The sequence below is a fragment of the Saccopteryx bilineata genome, chromosome 2 (genome assembly GCF_036850765.1).
Source record: "Saccopteryx bilineata isolate mSacBil1 chromosome 2, mSacBil1_pri_phased_curated, whole genome shotgun sequence".
Classification (NCBI taxonomy): Eukaryota; Metazoa; Chordata; class Mammalia; order Chiroptera; family Emballonuridae; genus Saccopteryx; species Saccopteryx bilineata.
In genome coordinates, this window is record NC_089491.1 from 257,506,474 (window position 1) to 257,523,897 (window position 17,424).

Sequence of the window (17,424 nt, forward strand, 5' to 3'; positions counted from 1 at the left end):
GATGCCCTGCTAGACAGGCGACACTCCTTCCCACAAGTCCCAGGCCCGCACCGCTCGCCACAGTGGCTCCACTGGCCCCTAGCCTCTCACCACAGTGGACTCCCAAAGACCTGGTCTGGGCGAGGGGTACACACTCACCTCTCGGGGTTCGCGGGTATTTATCCGGACGCTCCGGGGGTAGCGCTTCACACCCTTAACCTCATGGGCCCGTCCCCGCCAGGTCCAGGAAGGCCGCCCCGGCCCGGGAGCCCTCCTCCCTGGCGCCGAGGGTCCGGGCCGGGCTGGGCCACTTAGGCTCCACTCCCCGCGCCTCCCCCTGGCGGCGGCTATAGCCACCGCCCAGAACACCCCTCTGGGCCACGCACACCTTCCACAGCCCCCCGCGGGCCGCCGCCTCCTCCAGAGGGTGACAGCCGCTGCTCCCCAGCCGGCCCCTCCTCCAGCTCCTCCTCACCCACAGAGCAGACGGGGGGGGGGGGGGGGGGGGGTTCTTACCAGACGGCAGCACATGGCGAGGCCCGCCAGGGCACGGCCTCCTCCGCCACCCCACAAGGCTTCCAGCCAGGGCCGGCGGGGGGCAGCGCCTGGGCCGCTGGAGCGTCTCGTCTGGGTGCTCCTCTGCCGCCGCCGCCTTCTCACAACCACAACAACATGGCGGCAGCGGCCACACAGAGCGCGCTCCCGACACCGAGCCGAGCCGGGTCGCGAGCGGGGGCGCGCGCACGCCCTGGCGCTCAGCTAGGGTAGCGAAAAGAAGGCAGGCCACCTAGGGGGCGGGGCCGGGTCGTTGGTCACGCCCGTAGATGGGCAGGGCTTCAGACCTTAGGCATGCTCGAGGTGAGTGAAAGGCTGGCGGTGGAACCCAGCTGGACAGCTGGAGAAGAGGCAAATAGGGAAGCTGGTGAAGAAAAGCCAACGGTGGTTCTACAGATTTTGGGAGGTATCTTTTCCTATCTATATAGCTCTGGACAAGACAGTGCCTCACTCTACTTAATCAGTGAAACAGGGCAATAGTAGTAGTAGATTTCACCTGACATTGTGGTGAGATTAAAACCAATGTAATATAAGCATGTAAGTTTAGTGTGCTCAAGGTTCTACTTATAATACTATTTCAAACTGCTTCAACTAAATCTCAGCTGGATGAAGTGAGTTTTCAAACAAAAATATAAATCGTAACCCATCCACAACAGCTGAGAAGAATTCTACATACCAGAACTGAATTACCTTAGGCCCTAATAGATTTACCTCCTCTGAGTTACATTTTAACATTATACGCCTGACTTTACTGGAAAATGGCTGAGAGAACCAGTCAAATGAAATCTTTGCATTTATTGTTTTTTTTCCTACTGTACTCTCTGCAATGACTTACCCATTTTTTTAGGTTTATTGTCTTTCTAAAAGCTACTTGAAGAATTTCGTTTGTTTTGTCCATGTTATCCCTAGCACCTGGAACTGCTTTTTTTCACAAATTTATTTTTCCTTTTCAAATTTCTTGATTAAATAATAGCTAATAGCCTGACCTGTGGTGGCGCAGTGGATAAAGCGTCGACCTGGAAATGCTGGGGTCGCCGGTTCGAAACCCTGGGCTTGCCTGGTCAAGGCACATATGGGAGTTGATGCTTCCAGTTCCTCCCCCCTGTCTCTCTCTCCTCTCTCTCTCCCCCTCCCTCTCTTCTCTCTAAAATGAATAAATAAAATAAATAAATAAATAATAGCTAATATTTATTTATACAGTTCATCTAATTGAATCTTCACAACTTTAATAGGTAGATACGTTATTATCTCCATTTTACAGCTGAACAAGCTGCAGCCAAGAATAGCTGCAGTAAAACAAAATTCAAATCCAAACCCAGCTGACAAGAACAACTATGCTGTACTGCCCACTTCGTGGAATCGTCACCTGAAATAAAATCCCAAGTAAGAAATTACATTTGAGGCCCTGGCCGGTTGGCTCAGTGGATAGAGTATCGGCCCCACATACTCTTGGGTTTGATTCTGGGTCACAGCGCACATGAGAAGCAACCATCTACTTCTCTCTTCTCCTCCCGCAGCCAGTGGCTCGATTGGCTCCAGCGTCAGCCGGGGCACTGAGGATAGTTCGGTTGCTCCCAGCGTCAGCCTCAGGTGCTGAGAATAGCTCAGTGATCCCAGAGGCGGTTGCGGGGGTGGGGGTGGGTGGGAGGGGGGGGGATCCCGGTCGGAGAAGGGGATCCTGGTCGTAGAAGGGGCGTGGGGGCATGTGGGAGTCTATCTCCCCTCCTCTCGCTTAAAAAAAGAAAGAAAAGAAAAAGAAATTACATTGCAGTTCAAAGTTAGAAAAGAATTTTGCTTTACTCCCACAGAAACAGATGTGCTTTCTCAAAGTGTTATGAAGCTGATTGTATATCTTTTCACCTTGACTTCCCGAAAGCCCAGGGCTAAAATTCAAGTTCGATGGTGGCCTGCTATTGGCCTTTAAGTCCACATATTAACGGTGGTGTTTCCCTCCCTCCTCAATATTGCACTTTTATTTTATTCCTTTTCTATTTTTTAAATGTTTTCTTACTTTTACTTTTCTTTCTTTTCACTTTTACTTATATTTGCTATCTGTCCTCATTTCTCCTTTCCGTTATATTATTATAGCCTTTGTGGAATGAGAGAGGAAATAGTAAGGGCAGAATATCAAATAAAATACAGGGTTTCCCACCTGTTTCTCCAGACTCCCATCAGCTTTCGTCCCCTTTGGGCACAAATTCTGCTACCCAAACCTCTGCTCAGGCAAAGGCTCAAGGATGGGGTTTTCATAGTTGGATGGCCTCTGATTGAATCAAAGCTAGCACCTGACTCCAGAACAGCTCCCCCCAATGAGGAGGCTCAGGACAAAGCTTCAGCCAATAAACTATCAGAATCCACTCAGCCAATCCCACAGCTCCCCAGGTGTCCACAAGGAGAGGGCAAACTGCTGACACATCACTTTGACCTGTCTTTAGGCAAGATACTACCATGTTTGCTTTTAATCTGGACTAAGGAATTTTACATTTTAATCTTCAAGTAATATACAGGACACAAGAGATTGGCCTTGTGCTCATAAAATCATTATTTGTGCCTCCTTGTTCTCATAATCGCTAACGTGGATTGAACCTTAAGCTGTGCTGACACTATGTGAGTGCTTTACATGTATACCTAATGTAATTTTAACAACCCAATAAGCAGGTATTGTTACTCTTACCTATTTTAGATATGAGAAGGTGTAAAGATCAGGATTTGAACCCAGAAGATTTTATTCCCAGGGCATGCTTTTAAACTTCATACTGCACATCATTCCCACTGCTGCCCACCTGCTTACTGTTAAGGCAGATCTTAGGAAATTGTCTCTCAATAAATAACAGAAAACTGCTACCTGCCCTTGAAAACTCACTTCAAGGGAAGAGCCTAACAAGAAGCAATGGAAAAGCAACCTGGTCCGAGTCTAAGAACAGATTTGAATATTAGTGTCTTCTCCACTTGTTCTTTATTACTGTTTTCTTTTTTCATTTATTCATTCTTGTGTGTGTGTGTGTGTGTGTGTGTGTGAGAGAGAGAGAGGGGGGGGGGAGATAGCAAGGCAGACTCTTGCATAAGCCCCCACAAGGGTCCACCTGGCAACCCCTGTCTGAGGTTGACCTGCTCAGACCAACAAAACTATCTTCAGTGCCTGGGGCCACACTCAAACAAATCGAGCCATTGGCTGCAGGGAGGGGAAAGGAAGAGAAAGGGGAGAAGAGGGGGAAGAGGAGCAGATGGTTGCTTTTCCTGTATGCCCTGACTGGGAATTGGACTTGAAATGTCCATATACTGGCTGACACTCTATCCACTGAGCCACTGGCCAGGGCCTTATTACCCTTTTCTATGCCTCCGTTTTCTCATTGGCTCTGTGGGATCCTAGTCACTACATTACTCACCTCACAGAGGTGTGTAATGGTTCTTAACAGTAATGAGTCTGGAAACTTTTTGTACCCTATGAAAAGTCAAACCAATGTATTATGGGATTTGGGAGGACTTTGGCTAAAAATGAAGCCCTAAACTTTGTGTGGTGAATCAAGAAAAGAGAAAACTAATCCAGGCTCAGTGAGGGCTTCTTGCTGCACTTTTTCTCCTGTGAGGGGCCCCCTCTACTCCATTAACCTTCCTCCCCTCCTCCTGCTACCCTTTCAGCCTCCTTTCCCCTGCTATCTTCAAAGCTGAACATATTCTTCCAGCTACTCAGGGACTCTTTGAAGTAGCCTGAAAGAGATGGGAAGGTTGATTAATGGAGGCTTCCCAAGGTCATGCAGAGCCCCTGAAAGGTGGAGTCCCTCAAGCCCCAAAATGCAGCCTTCTCAAAATAGGTCCTGTTGCTTAATGATAAAAGTCACTTTTCCTTCAGTGGGTGTTTTGTGTGGATTATCCCCAAACTTACAGAACCCTTCAGCATCTCCTTGACCTCCCAGCCCAACAGAAAGGATAATTAGGACTCTCAGCTTTTGAGGAACCACTTGCCCAGGGTCAGAGAGAAACTAAAATTGAACTCACATTTATGTGATTTAAACCTCCAGGGATTTCCAGGCTCCACACTGCACCTCTACTGCTAGGGTGGGTCAGCTCAACTCAAAGTCAACATAGAGCAGTAGTCTTCAAAGTGTGGTCCACAGATCCCTAGGGAGCCCCAAGACTCTTTAAGGGACCGATGTGGGTCAAAACTATTTTAACACTAAGAAATTATGGACTTTTTAAACCATGTTGGTATTTGCACCAATGGTACAAAAGCAGCGGTGGTGAAATTGGTGGCACAAATCAAGGCAGTGGTACCTATCTGTGCTAGTAGCCATTGTCTTCTTCACTAAAATGCACTCACTGGCAGTCAACAAAATGCCAGTTTCACTTAATGTTCTTAACAAAGCAGTCAAAAAAAATTTTTTTATTAACTCTAGACCTCTGAATCTAAGTCTTTTTTATACACTCTGTGATGAAATGGAAATTATGCATAAGCACTTCGTTTCACTGTTTTTTGAGGTAAAATTCAACTAGCATAAAGTGAACCATTTTAAAGTGAACAATTCAGTGACATTTAGAACATTTACAATATTATGCAACCACCACCTCTACCCAGTTCCAAAACACTTTCATCACTCTAAAATAAAACCCCATGCCCATTCATCAGTTACTTTTCACAAAGAAAATACTTTTGCTATGTGCAGAAGTATGATGGTTGTCTAAAAAAAAAGTATTTGTGCAATTGTTTGAGTTGCAAGCTGAACTGGAACCTTTTTAAAGGGAGAAAAGTGTAAAAAAAAACCTATTTTTACTTTACTTGAAAGAATAGTCAACATGCAAATTACAGTTATTCAGACTTGGGTATTTGGCAGACAATTTCTAAACTGTATAAAATGAGCGTGTCACATTAAGCAAAACAGCTGATAGTATTTATTGCCAATGGTAAAATTCTAGCTTAATTAGAATTTTGGAAAACTTGAATGTTCTACCATGAACTTGACAACTTTCTAATACCTAATGTTTTTCCTACTTAGATTGTGGCAATATTAGCAAAAGCCAATTTTTGATATTGTTTATGAAATGTTCCAACATTTGGAAGAGCTGCATAAACCAGTGAACCAATGTTTTCCAAATGACTGATGCATGATGTTACCAAATCATGCATGAATGAAAGATCCATTCAAAGTGCAAGATAAATCAGTGATTTTATTACAACGAAGTACAAAAAATTCATTCATGTGAATCTATGCAGCTAAACTTTAAGAAACTACTACGTATCAAATTTTAGTGTAGTATCAAATAAAAATAACCACAATTACAGTACCTTAATTGTGCAAGGCTGGATTATTATCTTCATTTATTTTAACTAAAATAAATTGCCACAGATAATACAGAAGCAGATATGAGAACACAAAATTCTTCTATTAAGTCAAACACTAATGAGACCTGCAAATACGTAAAACAATGCCATCCTTCTCACTAAATTATTTTGTATTGAAAAACAGTCATATTCCATAAAACTGTTATTTATGGCAACATATTTTATATATGGTTTATAATATTTTTAAAACCATGTTATTTGTACAAATGAATAAATAATTTAATATTTTGTCAGTTTTAATTCCTGGCAAAGTAAATATCAATTGATATAACTTTCATAAACAAGAGATCTTTAGGGGCCTCAGTAATTTTTTAAAAACCAACAAGTTTGAGAACCAGTTAAAGTATTCATTGGAATTTCTCAACTAAAAAGGTATTTTTAGTTACTTCATAGATTTTTTAAATGTAAATAGTTATCTTTAATATATATTGGGAAAAATATAGCAGATAATTCTTTTTTCTTTTTTTTTTAATTTTTTTTTTATTTATTCATTTTAGAGAGGAGAGAGAGAGAGACAGAGAGAGAGAAGAGAGAGGCAGGGGGGAGGAGCTGGAAGCATCAACTCCCATATGTGCCTTGACCAGGCAAGCCCAGGGTTTCGAACCGGCGACCTTAGCATTAGCAGATAATTCTTAGTGTCACAGAGCTCTTTGCTTAAAATGAAGCTAAATGTACTTAAAATGATAAATTCATTTAAAGAAAAATATAAAGTAAATATTATTATAAATCTGATCATGTCAAAAATTAATGAGGAGCCTGAGCTGTGGTGGCGCAGTGGGATAAAGCGTCAACCTGGAATGCTGAGGTCGCCGGTTCGAAACCATGGGCTTGCCTAGTCAAGGCATATATATGGGAGTTGATGCTTCCTGCTCCTCCCCACTTCTCTCTCTCTCTCTCTCTTTTTCTCTCCCTCTTTCTCTTCTCTCTAAAATAAATAAAAATATCTAGAAAAAAATTTTAAAAAATTAGTGAGGATAGTATCCAAATCATTGGATTTGGGGTAACACTCAAATAGTGATTGAGTTTCTAATTAGGCAGACCTGCCACCAGAGCTTACTATGTGGGTCACTCCATCCAGAAAATGAATTATTGTGGGGGTTAAATGGTTACCACATGCACAGTAGTTCTGAGTAGATGTGCTTCCTCCTCGTTCTTTTCCCAGGGAGAGGTGCCTGGCAGCCCAGTGTCAGGGAAGGCCTGCTGCAATGGAAGGTAAGAGGCCTGGATTCCTGACCCAGCTGACTCATTGTCTGGTCTGACCCCACCCTCAGGGCCTCAGTTTTCTCATCCAGAAAATGACAGGGTAGGAAGTCATCTTCTCTTCAGAGCCTCCCAATCTTACCAATCGTCCTCTGATTAAAGGATCCGGCCTCACCTTGTTTGATTATTGCATCAGAGAATCACAGAATTGCAGATGGAAAGAAATCAAGAATTCCAAAAGTCTCCCTGGTATGCCCCCCAACCCCCAATTTTAATAAATGAAGAAACTGAAGCCTAGAAAAGAAGTCAAGCATTTGCTTAGTCACCTGGTGGGGAGTGGATGGGGGATGGTTGTGGCCAAGGTACTGTCCCACGGTCCAGTGGGGAAATGACGATGCATCCTCTATACTTTGACAAATAATTTAGGTGTTTGGTGGTTTAGACACCACTCAGCCTTAACAAATAACCTACAGTTCAGCAGGGAATATGAATGCCACTTCCGTTTGATAAAATCAGTGCTGTTTGGTTGGGAACACTGTGTTAACCCAATTGATGGATTGCTTCAGATGACTAAATTCACCTTTGAAAGGTCTGTTACCCACCCCTCTTCTAAATGTCCCCCAGGGAATGCAGATGAGATGAAATTGACAATAACAGGCTAAAAAGGGATTGCCAGGGAGGTCCATAGAACTGGAGGGAACCCTTTTCTCCTCCTCTCCATCTCCCCTCCCAGTCTCCTCCCTCTCTCTACCCTCTCAATACAAGACAACACACCCGTTTCAGCACCCAGCTTGCTCTACCCAAAGCTTCCCTTGCAGCCTAAGCCAACTCATGCCACAAATAGAACCAGAATCCACTGAAAATAGCTTCTACCCAGAGTTTCCAAGCGCTGGCTGACATGCCCTGCCCCCATCAGCCAGGCCTCAAGCAGGGAACTCAGGTAGGGAAACACCAAGGCCACATTTGGGGACCATCTCATATTTAATACTGGCTCAGTGCCAGTACCACTGGGATCTTCTCAGCAACCCAATGAGAAAGGTCCAGGGGATTAACTCCACCATGCAGATGAGACTCAGAAGAGTAAGGAGCTTGCTCAAGACTACACAGCCAGTGGTAGGTGAAGCTGGAGTCCACATGGCTGTGCTGCTCTCTACATGCAAGCCTCCTCACCAACTAACTACAGATCCCTGAGGCAGTGGGGAACTCAAGTTTTCCAGACCCTCCTTTAACAACTGGGGAAACTGAGACTCAGAAAGAGGAAAATCTTGCCCAAAGGCACTCAGTAAACAAGTAAATCAAGTACCCAGGTCTCTCAGCTCAGAGCCCAATGTTTTTTGCAGAGGTTCAAGCAAACAGAGGCTCCCTTGTTTCTTTCATGTAGAAGTCCCATGGGTCTTTTTCTTTTTCCTTCTTTTTTTTTTTTTTTTTTTAACATTTCTACCTCCTCTCGTTTCCCACCGGAGCAGAGAGCCCGCCCCAGAAACCCGTCTGGCAGCCAAGCATCCTGAGATTACCTCTTCTTCTCCCTCTGCTCAGGGTGTTTAATGTTCTAAGGGAAGAGAGCAAACAGCAGGGCATAAATCATGGGTGACACAGGCCAGCTTTCTCTGTTGAATATGAAGCAGACAGGACCCAGCAAGGAAAGAGAATTAGCAGGGATTTGCTGGCTCATTTAAATCCAAGGTCCAAAGGCACACATTTCTCCTACCCCTGAGAATGAAATGAATTTTTCTTTACCCTAAGATCCCATTTGATAAAAATTTATTCTCTGAAACAGTCCTAACCCTCACAGTGATGACAAGAAAGACTAGAATGAGGACAAGGACACTCTGCTGGGGAGAATTAAATTATTTAAGACGTGGTTGCCTGACCTGTGGTGCCTGGATAGAGCATCAACCTAGAATGCTGAGGTTGCCAGTTCCAGATCCCAGGATAGCCTGGTCAAGGCACATGCGAAAAGCAACTACCAGTTGATGCTTCCCACTCCCTGCCCTTGCCTTTCTCTTTCTCTCTGTCCTCTCTCTAAAAATCAATAAATAAAATCTTTTTAAAAATAAATAAATAAGGCCCTTGTCAGTTAGCTCAGTAGTAAAGCATCAACCCAGCATGTGGAAGTCAATCTCTTTGTTTATCACAAATGTTTGTTGAGTAGCACCTTTATCTAGCACTATACCAAGCTCTGTAGATGCAACAGTGACCAAGACAAAGCCAGTCTGGGATTTATAGTCCAGTTGGCAAGACAAAGCAAACAGAAAGCCAGGTAAGTGATAGAGAAGATACAGAATGTATGGCAACAGTTAAATAGGGAACCTACCCTGGTCTTCTGGGGGTCTGGGTAACACTAATACAGAGACTGGAAGGAAGGATGTGAGTTCATCAGGCAAAAGTCAAGAGAAAGGGCAACTCAGGGAGAGATAACAGTACATGCAAAGACCCAGAGGCAGAAGAGAGCCAACCTAGTCACTGAACCAACCAATTGGAGCAAATATAGATTTATTTGGGCATCTTTCTGTGAGGCAGAATTACCATCCTAAAACTGGAATCTTGTTGAATTTCCATGATTTAATGCTGTTAATCATAGATTGTAGGCTGGATTCCATAATGGTTACATTCTTTTCATATTACAAATTCCTTCATCAACACCTCTAGGAAATAATCAACCCTGTTCCAGCAAGTCTCTGAATGTTGACAGATCCTTTCTTTGGCCTATATTCCATGTGTCTCCATGAGTCTTACATTCTTGACTTTTTAAGGTTGAGTGTTCTAGAACCTGACCCATTCCATCCTCCTTTACCAGGGAATACCTGGCATAAAAGTGATAGCTGGTATGATCTGGAGGTCTTGGTCTTTCTGGAAAATTACAAAATTATAACCAAGTAGAGAGAAAAAAATAAAGACCAAACATCCTCTACCCCCAGCCCAATGGCATGAAAGATTGCCAAAAATGCCTCTGTGGGAAATGCAGCTCTAAAGGCAGGAAACAGGATCAGAGAGATGTAGGTGGAAATGAGTCTTTACTTTCTACCAATGAGACTCAGAGGGGCTGGGTGACTTGCTCAGGGTCCTGACGTAAGGAAATGACTGGGCCACCTTTCAAATTCAAGTGATTGGCCTATGATTTAGAATTTGTTTCTGAGGAATGGTATTACATAACTGTTATCAAAATAAACAAAACAACTTGACCAGCTGGTGGCATAGTGGATAGAGCATCGGTCTGGGACACTGAGGACCCAGGTTAGAAACCCCAAAGTTTCCAGCTTGACCGTGGAATCATAAACATAACCCCATGGTTGCTCGCTTGAGCCCAAAGGTCACTGACTTGAAGTCCAGGGTTGCTGGCTTGAACCCAAGGTCACTGGCTTGAGCAAAGAGTCACTGGCTCAGCTGGAGCCCCCCAATCAAGGCACATATGAGAAAGCAATCAATGAACTAAGGTGCCGCAACTATGAATTAATGCTTCTCATCATTCTCTCTTCCTTTATGTCTGTCCCTGTTTGATTGTCTGTCTGTCTGTCTCTCTCTCTTGCTAAAGAAAACAAAAAGCAAAACAAAAAACAGAACAAAACAAGAGTTTTCCAGATCAATAAATTTGGGATCTGCTGGATTCAACAAGGGTAACTAAGTTACTTCCTTTGCCACAGGACTTTTCAGAGCCTCGATATGCTGATATGCATAGTGACCTTTTTTTTTTTATTCATTTTTATTATTAGCTAGAGAAGAGAGAGAGGAAAGATATAGAGAGAACAGAGGAGGATCAGGAAGTATCAACTCCCATATGTGCCTTGACCCCACAAGCCCAGGATTTCAAACTGGCGACCTCAGGGTTCCAGGTCGACTCTTTATCCACTGCACCATCATAGGTCAGGCGCATAGTGACCTTTTAAGAAGACATTATGGAGTTTTCAGAGTTTCCAGAACTCATCTGAGCTAAGGACATGTTGTTTCTGGGATGTTCCTAGCATCTAGGCTCCATGGAACCCACTTTGGGAAATACTATACTAACTATCCCATGTTTTCATAGTATTTTATGCTTACATATATAAAGCAAGTCCAATCTATGTATTTTGGATGGGTGAATGTATTCATAGCTTGGCCATTTCATTGTAGTGCGACCATAGGTATATGAAATTCTCCCTTTCTTTGAGTCTCAAGAAACTATTTGCAAAGGATCAACTGGTACATTTTTTTTTAAAGAAATACTCTTTTTTTTTTCTTTCTAAAGACCTCTAACTTTATTTTATTTTTACAGAGACAGAGAGAGGGATAGATAGGGGCAGACAGTCAGGAACAGAGAGAGATGAGAAGCATCAATCATCAGTTTTTCGTTGCGACACCTTAGTTGTTCATTGATAGATTTCTCATATGTGCCTTGACCACGGGCCTTCAGCAGACCGAGTAACCCCTTGCTCCAGCCAGCGACCTTGGGTCCAAGCTGGTGAGCTTTGCTCAAACCAGATGAGCCCACATTCAAGCTGGAGACCTCAGGATCTTGAACCTGGGTCCTCTGCATCTCAGTCCAATGCTCTATCTATTGTGCCACCGCCTGGTCAGGCTTAACTGGTACATATTTTAAGCTTTGCAAACCACACACGTCTCTATGGCATATTCTTTCCTTCCTTTCTCTTATTTCCTTCCTTCCTTGTTTCCTTCCTTCCTTTCTGTCTTTTAAAAACCCTTTAAAATGTAAACACCATTTTAGCTCTCAAAGTATACAAAAATAGTTGGGAATGGGGGCAGGATTGGGCCTAAGGCGTACCAACCTCTGCTCAAAAGTGCTTAACACATGTAAAGTAAGAAGAAATCCACTAAGTATTTTTCATTTTATAATTTATTTTATTTTTCTGGTCCTCCTAAGCTGCCTTGGGAAGTAGACACAAAGCTTTATCCTCTTTCTAGGAAAAAGCTGATGCCCAGATAGAAAAAATGCAGCTCATTTGCAGGTTAAGTCAGAGAAGGTTGAAATGGGGGCCTTTAAATGCCAGTTCTGATGACAAACCAAGTTCTCATGCTCAGTAGAAAAGATGCCCAACCTATATTGTGGACCTGTAGCATCTCTGCAAGTTCCGTAAGAGAAAGGTTTAAGAGCGTAGCTGAAGAGAGGGACTAGGAAATGTCTCAAACAATGAATTTGTAAATCATATTTGCATAGCAAGCACACTTTTAACTTACAGGGGATGGGGATGTTCACTTTGAATGCTTTGGAGGGGTCTGATAGAGAATATGGGGTAAAACTCCCAAACCATCTCTCAGATCCATCCCTACTGTGAACTGAGTTCACTGTCAGCCATTTTTCAGGCTCCCATGTCATTAGTCTACAAACTAATCCTGTGAAGCAGGTAATATGATCACTGAAGAATGAAGGTAAGGCTCCAGGAGGTTTGTTAACTCACTTACCTGTGCAGTGTTTCTCAGGTAATAAACAATGAAATCACAGTCCAATTGCAAGTCTCCCTGGCCCCAAAGTCAGGGCCTATGTCAATACAACCCACGGACTATTTCCTTTGGACCATTTCCTTCAGTCTACATTTGAATGACCAGGGTACTCAGTCAACTTCTTATACTTTCACCCTTAATTACATAGAGCATTAGATTGTTTGATAAATGTTTCACATGTTAGTCTTCATTCAGTCTTTGTATGGATTGATTTCTTGTGTTTTGTTCACCCAAGTTCAATATTTGGGTCAAAATTGCTTTGGGATCTTGGCCCAGAAATAGATCCACACAAATATACCCAATTGATTTTTGACAAAGGTGTAAAAGCAATTCAATAGAAGAAGGCATTTTAAACAAACAGTGAAACAGTGCTGGAGCTATTGGACATTCATAGGCCAAAAAAAATTTGACCTAAACCATATATCATATACAAAAATTAGCTCAAAATGGAGCAAGGATTTAAATGTAAAACTTTTAGAAAAAAATGGAAATCTTTGAGATTAGGGCTAGGCAAAAAGATTTTAAACTTCACACCAAAAGCATAACCCATGAAAGGAAAAGTTCTTAAGTTGGACCACATCAGAACAAAAACATATGCTCTGTGAAAGGCCCTGTGAAGAAGATAAAAAGACAAGCTGCCTGACCAGGCGGTGGTGCAGTGGATAGAGCGTCGGACTGGGATGCGGAAGGACCCAAGTTCGAGACCCCGAGGTTACCAGCTTGAGCACAGGCTCATCTGGTTTGAGCAAAAGCCCACCAGCTTGGACCCAAGGTCACTGGCTCCAGCAAAGGGTTACTCGCTCTCCTGAAGGCCCACGGTCAAGGCACATATGAGAAAGCAATCAATGAACAACTAAGGTGTCGCAACGCGCAACGAAAAACTGATGATTGATGCTTCTCAACTCTCTCCTTTCCTGTCTGTCTGTCCCTGTCTATCCCTCTGTCTCTGTAAAAAAAAAAAATAATAATAATAAATAAAATTAAAGACTGGGACTCTTACTCAAAAAAAAAAAGACAAGCTACAAACTGAAAGAAAATATTTGTAAACTACATTTATGACAAAGAACTCTCACCAGTAAAAATTAAAAAATTCAATTAGAAAATGGGCAAAAGACACAAACAGGCATTTCATGGAAGAGAGTATACAGATGGCAACTAAGCACATGGAAAGATGTTCTACATCATTAGTCATTAGATAAGTACAAATTGAAATCACAGTGAGATATATCTACATACCTATCAGAATGACGAAAATTAAAATCAGTGATAACAGCCTGGCCGTGATGGCACAGTGGATAAAGTATCAACCTGGAATGCTGAGGTCACCGGTTCAAAACCCTGGGCTTGCCTGGTCAAAGCACATATGAGAGTTGATGCTTCCTGCTCCTCCCCCCATTTTCTCACTCTCTCTCTTTCTTTTCTCTCTCTAGAAATGAATAAATAAAACATTAAAATCAATGATAACATTAAATGCTGGTGAGGATGCAGAGAAACTGGACTGCTTACATGTTCCTGGTGGGACTATAAAATGGTAGGGCCATTCTGGGGAAAAATATGGCAGTTTCTTATAAAACTAAACATACACATACCAATATACAGCAATTGTACTATTGAGTATTTATTCCAGAGAAATGAAAATATGATCACAAGCCCTGGCTGGGTAGCTAAGTTGGCGAGAGCATCTTCCTAATATGCCAAGGTTGCAGGTTCGATCCCTGGTCAGGGCACACACAAGAATCAACCAATGAATGTATAAATAAGTGAAACAACAAATTGATGTTTCTCTCTTTTTCTTTCTAAAAATCAATTTAAAAAATATGACCAGCCCTGGCTGGGTTGCTCAGTGCATAGAGTGTCCTCCAGACATGCTGAAGTTGCAGGTTCAATCCCTGGTCAGGGCACATACAAGAGCAAACAATGAGTGCACAACTGAATGAAACAACTAAGTGAAACAACAAGTTGATGCTTCTCTCTCTCTCTTTCTCTTTCCTCTCTCTCTCCCCCTTCCCCTCTTTCTCAAATCAATGGAGATTTTTTAAAATATATATGATCACACAAAAACCTGTACATGATTGATCATAGCTTTATTCATAATAACTCCAAACTGGAAACAAACCAAATATCCTTCAATGGATGAATGAAAATAAAGCAAACTGGTATATCCATACCATGGAATACCATAAAGCAATAAAAAGGAAGGAAATATTGAGTTCTGTAACAACTTCATGGAATCTCAAAGGAGTTATGCTGAGTAAAAAAAGCCAACCTTAAAAGCTAACCTACAGCCTGACCTGTGGTGGCGCAGTGGGTAAAGTGTCGACCTGGAAATGTTGAGGTCGCCTGTTCGAAACCCTGGGCTTGCCTGGTCAAGGCACATATGAGAGTTGATGCTTCCAGCTCCTCCCCCCTTCTCTCTCTCTCTCTCTCTCTCTTCTCTCTCTCTCTCTCTCTCTCTCCCTCTCCTCTCTAAAATGAATAAATAAAAATTTTTTAAAAAAGCTAACCTACAGTATGAATATATATATATATATTTGAAATGACAAAATTATGGAGACAGAGAAAAGATTAATGGTTGTCAAGAGTTAGGGAAATGAAGAAGAAGGGAAAAGAATTTGATTATAAAAGCATTACATGAGGGATTCTTAAAATGAAATCATTCTGTATCTTGACTGTGGTGGTGGTTAAACAAACCTACCCATGTGAAAATAGTTTATGGAACTAAACACACACACCCAAACACACATACACATAAATGATTACACGTAAACTGGCAAAATGCCAATACAGTGGGTGAATTGTATCAACATCAATTCCCTTGTTGTGACATTGTACTATAGTCATTGTTACCATTGGTGAGAAATGGGTGAAGAACATAGGGGATCTCTTTTGGTACTATTTCTGACAATTACATGTAAATCCATAATTATCTCAAAATAAGAATTGTTTTTTTGAGTTCTTGGCCCGAGATGGTTTCTTTCAGGGGTGAAGGTACATTTACCATTCATTTCTTTTTTTTTTATTTTTTTTAATTTATTTTACAGAGACAGAGAGAGAGTCAGAGGGATAGACAGGGGACAGACAGACAGGAATGGAGACAGATGAGAAGCATCAATCATTTTTCGTTGCGCATTGCGACTTCCTAGTTGTTCATTGATTGCTTTCTCATATGTGCCTTGACCACGAGCCTTCAGCAGACTGAGTAACCCCTTGCTCGAGCCAGCGACCTTGGGTCCAAGCTGGTGGGCTTTTGCTCAAACCAGATGAGCCTGCACTCAAGCTGAGCAACCTCGGGGTCTTGAACCTGGGTCCTTCCACATCCCAGTCCAACGCTCTATCCACTGCGCCACCGCCTGATCAGGCTACCATTCATTTCTGTAGTAAGGTCTCAGCCTCATAATCTTTAGCAAAGCTGGTGTGTGTGTGTATGGGGTAACAGGGACACTGGGTGAAGTACTCTCCATAGATTATCTCTTTTAATAGATCTTCGTGAAGCAGTAAACAATGTTATATCTCAATTTAATAGATAAGGAAACTGAGGCTCAGCAAAGTCAAGTCATTTGTCCCAATCTACATAGTGATTAATAGCCAGGAACAAAACTAGAGCTTCTGAGTCCAACACGTACACCCTTAACCTTTACACTAGTCCTCCCTCTGATTAGATGCTATATGGCATTGATCTTTGGTGTAGGCTGGCCTTCAATCTGGGCCAAAGGGCCAGGGCTCTCTCCTTGAATAGCTACCAGGAGTTGCAGTATAGTGGAAAGGACACTAGAACCTTTTACTAGATTCCTCTACACCAGCAATTTTCAACCTTTTTTATCTCATGGCATTCACAAACTAATCACTAAAATTCTGTGGCACATCAAAAATATTTTATACCTTTTGCCACTCCGACAAAAAAAAATAGTCATAATTTTGATTCATTCACATACTGTATGAATATTGTTGTCATTTTTTATTTGACAATCTAAGGGAAAAGAGGTCAGTGCCCCTAACTAAGTAATCAGGTATTGCGTGTTTTAAAAATATTTGAGGCACACTGGTTGAAAATTGCTGTTCTAGACCATCTCCATTCCTGGGACTAAGTTTAAGTTCCAACACCATCACTTGTAGGCTGTGTGGCCTTAGGAAAGTCACTTCTGTCTGAGCTTCCTCACCCTGAAACCAGAGCCTGTAATCCCAGCATTGCCGGTGGATCCAATGAAGTAATGCATTTCAAAGGGCTTTGGACACTCCAAAGGGGGCAGTTATTATTAATAACAGGGCACCATGAAATAAATTCTAAATATAGGCCACTCACTCCTATTTATCTTCTTGCTTGATGGTAAACACTTTAAGGGCATGGGCTGAGTTTTCACCTTTTATTTTATCCTAACTTCCCCTTATAAAGTACTAACAAAAACAAAACAAAATAAAAAGGTAGGTTTCTAAAAGTCCTCGTTAGCTGCTCTATTGGTAGAAATATGATCAAACTTAAAAAGAAAAAATGAAGTTTTGACAGTAAAAATAAAGAACCCTGTCTGTAACTGCATTTTTCTTATAAGTTGCAAGGGGAACTGAGAATGGTCTCAGCCCAAAATTGGCTTCTGAATTTCCTGCCTTATAACCCCAGGTAACTCCTTGTTTTCAATTTTGGAAGTGTGGGTTCTACCTTTTCAGGGGCATGGAAGAATGTGCAATTTGCAAAGTCATTTGAGGTACAACATGTTCTTGCTATTTATACCAGCCAGCATCTGTGGCTGTTTTTTGGGCAAGGTCTTCCACATAAAATCAACCTTTTTTTCTCCCTTTTCCCATTTATGACAATCTTGCAAACTCATAAACAAATTCCTCAGCTTTATTACTAATGCCAATAACATGAACTTTTAAAACTGCCTTTCATCTCCACATCTCAAGCAATGTTGCAAACAGTAATTAAA

General features: G+C 42.1%; 1 protein-coding gene and 1 long non-coding RNA gene across 8 annotated transcripts in view; one reads left to right on the plus strand and one right to left on the minus strand.

Moving 5' to 3' along the window:
* Positions 1-653, minus strand: part of MTMR3 (myotubularin related protein 3) — a 138,099-nt gene extending 137,446 nt beyond the window's left edge. For 5 of the 7 annotated variants that reach the window (XM_066260182.1, XM_066260181.1, XM_066260180.1 and 2 more), the window contains exon 1: positions 496-653. The gene's annotated coding sequence lies outside the window, so the exon portion shown is untranslated. Of the gene's footprint in view, positions 1-138; positions 321-495 lie in introns of those variants that run through there. The other 2 variants (XM_066260178.1, XM_066260179.1) reach the window with 2 other exon arrangements.
* The window catches only part of LOC136325580 (uncharacterized), a 306,971-nt gene that overhangs the window by 160,004 nt on the left and 129,543 nt on the right, over positions 1-17,424 (plus strand). The window lies entirely within an intron of this gene.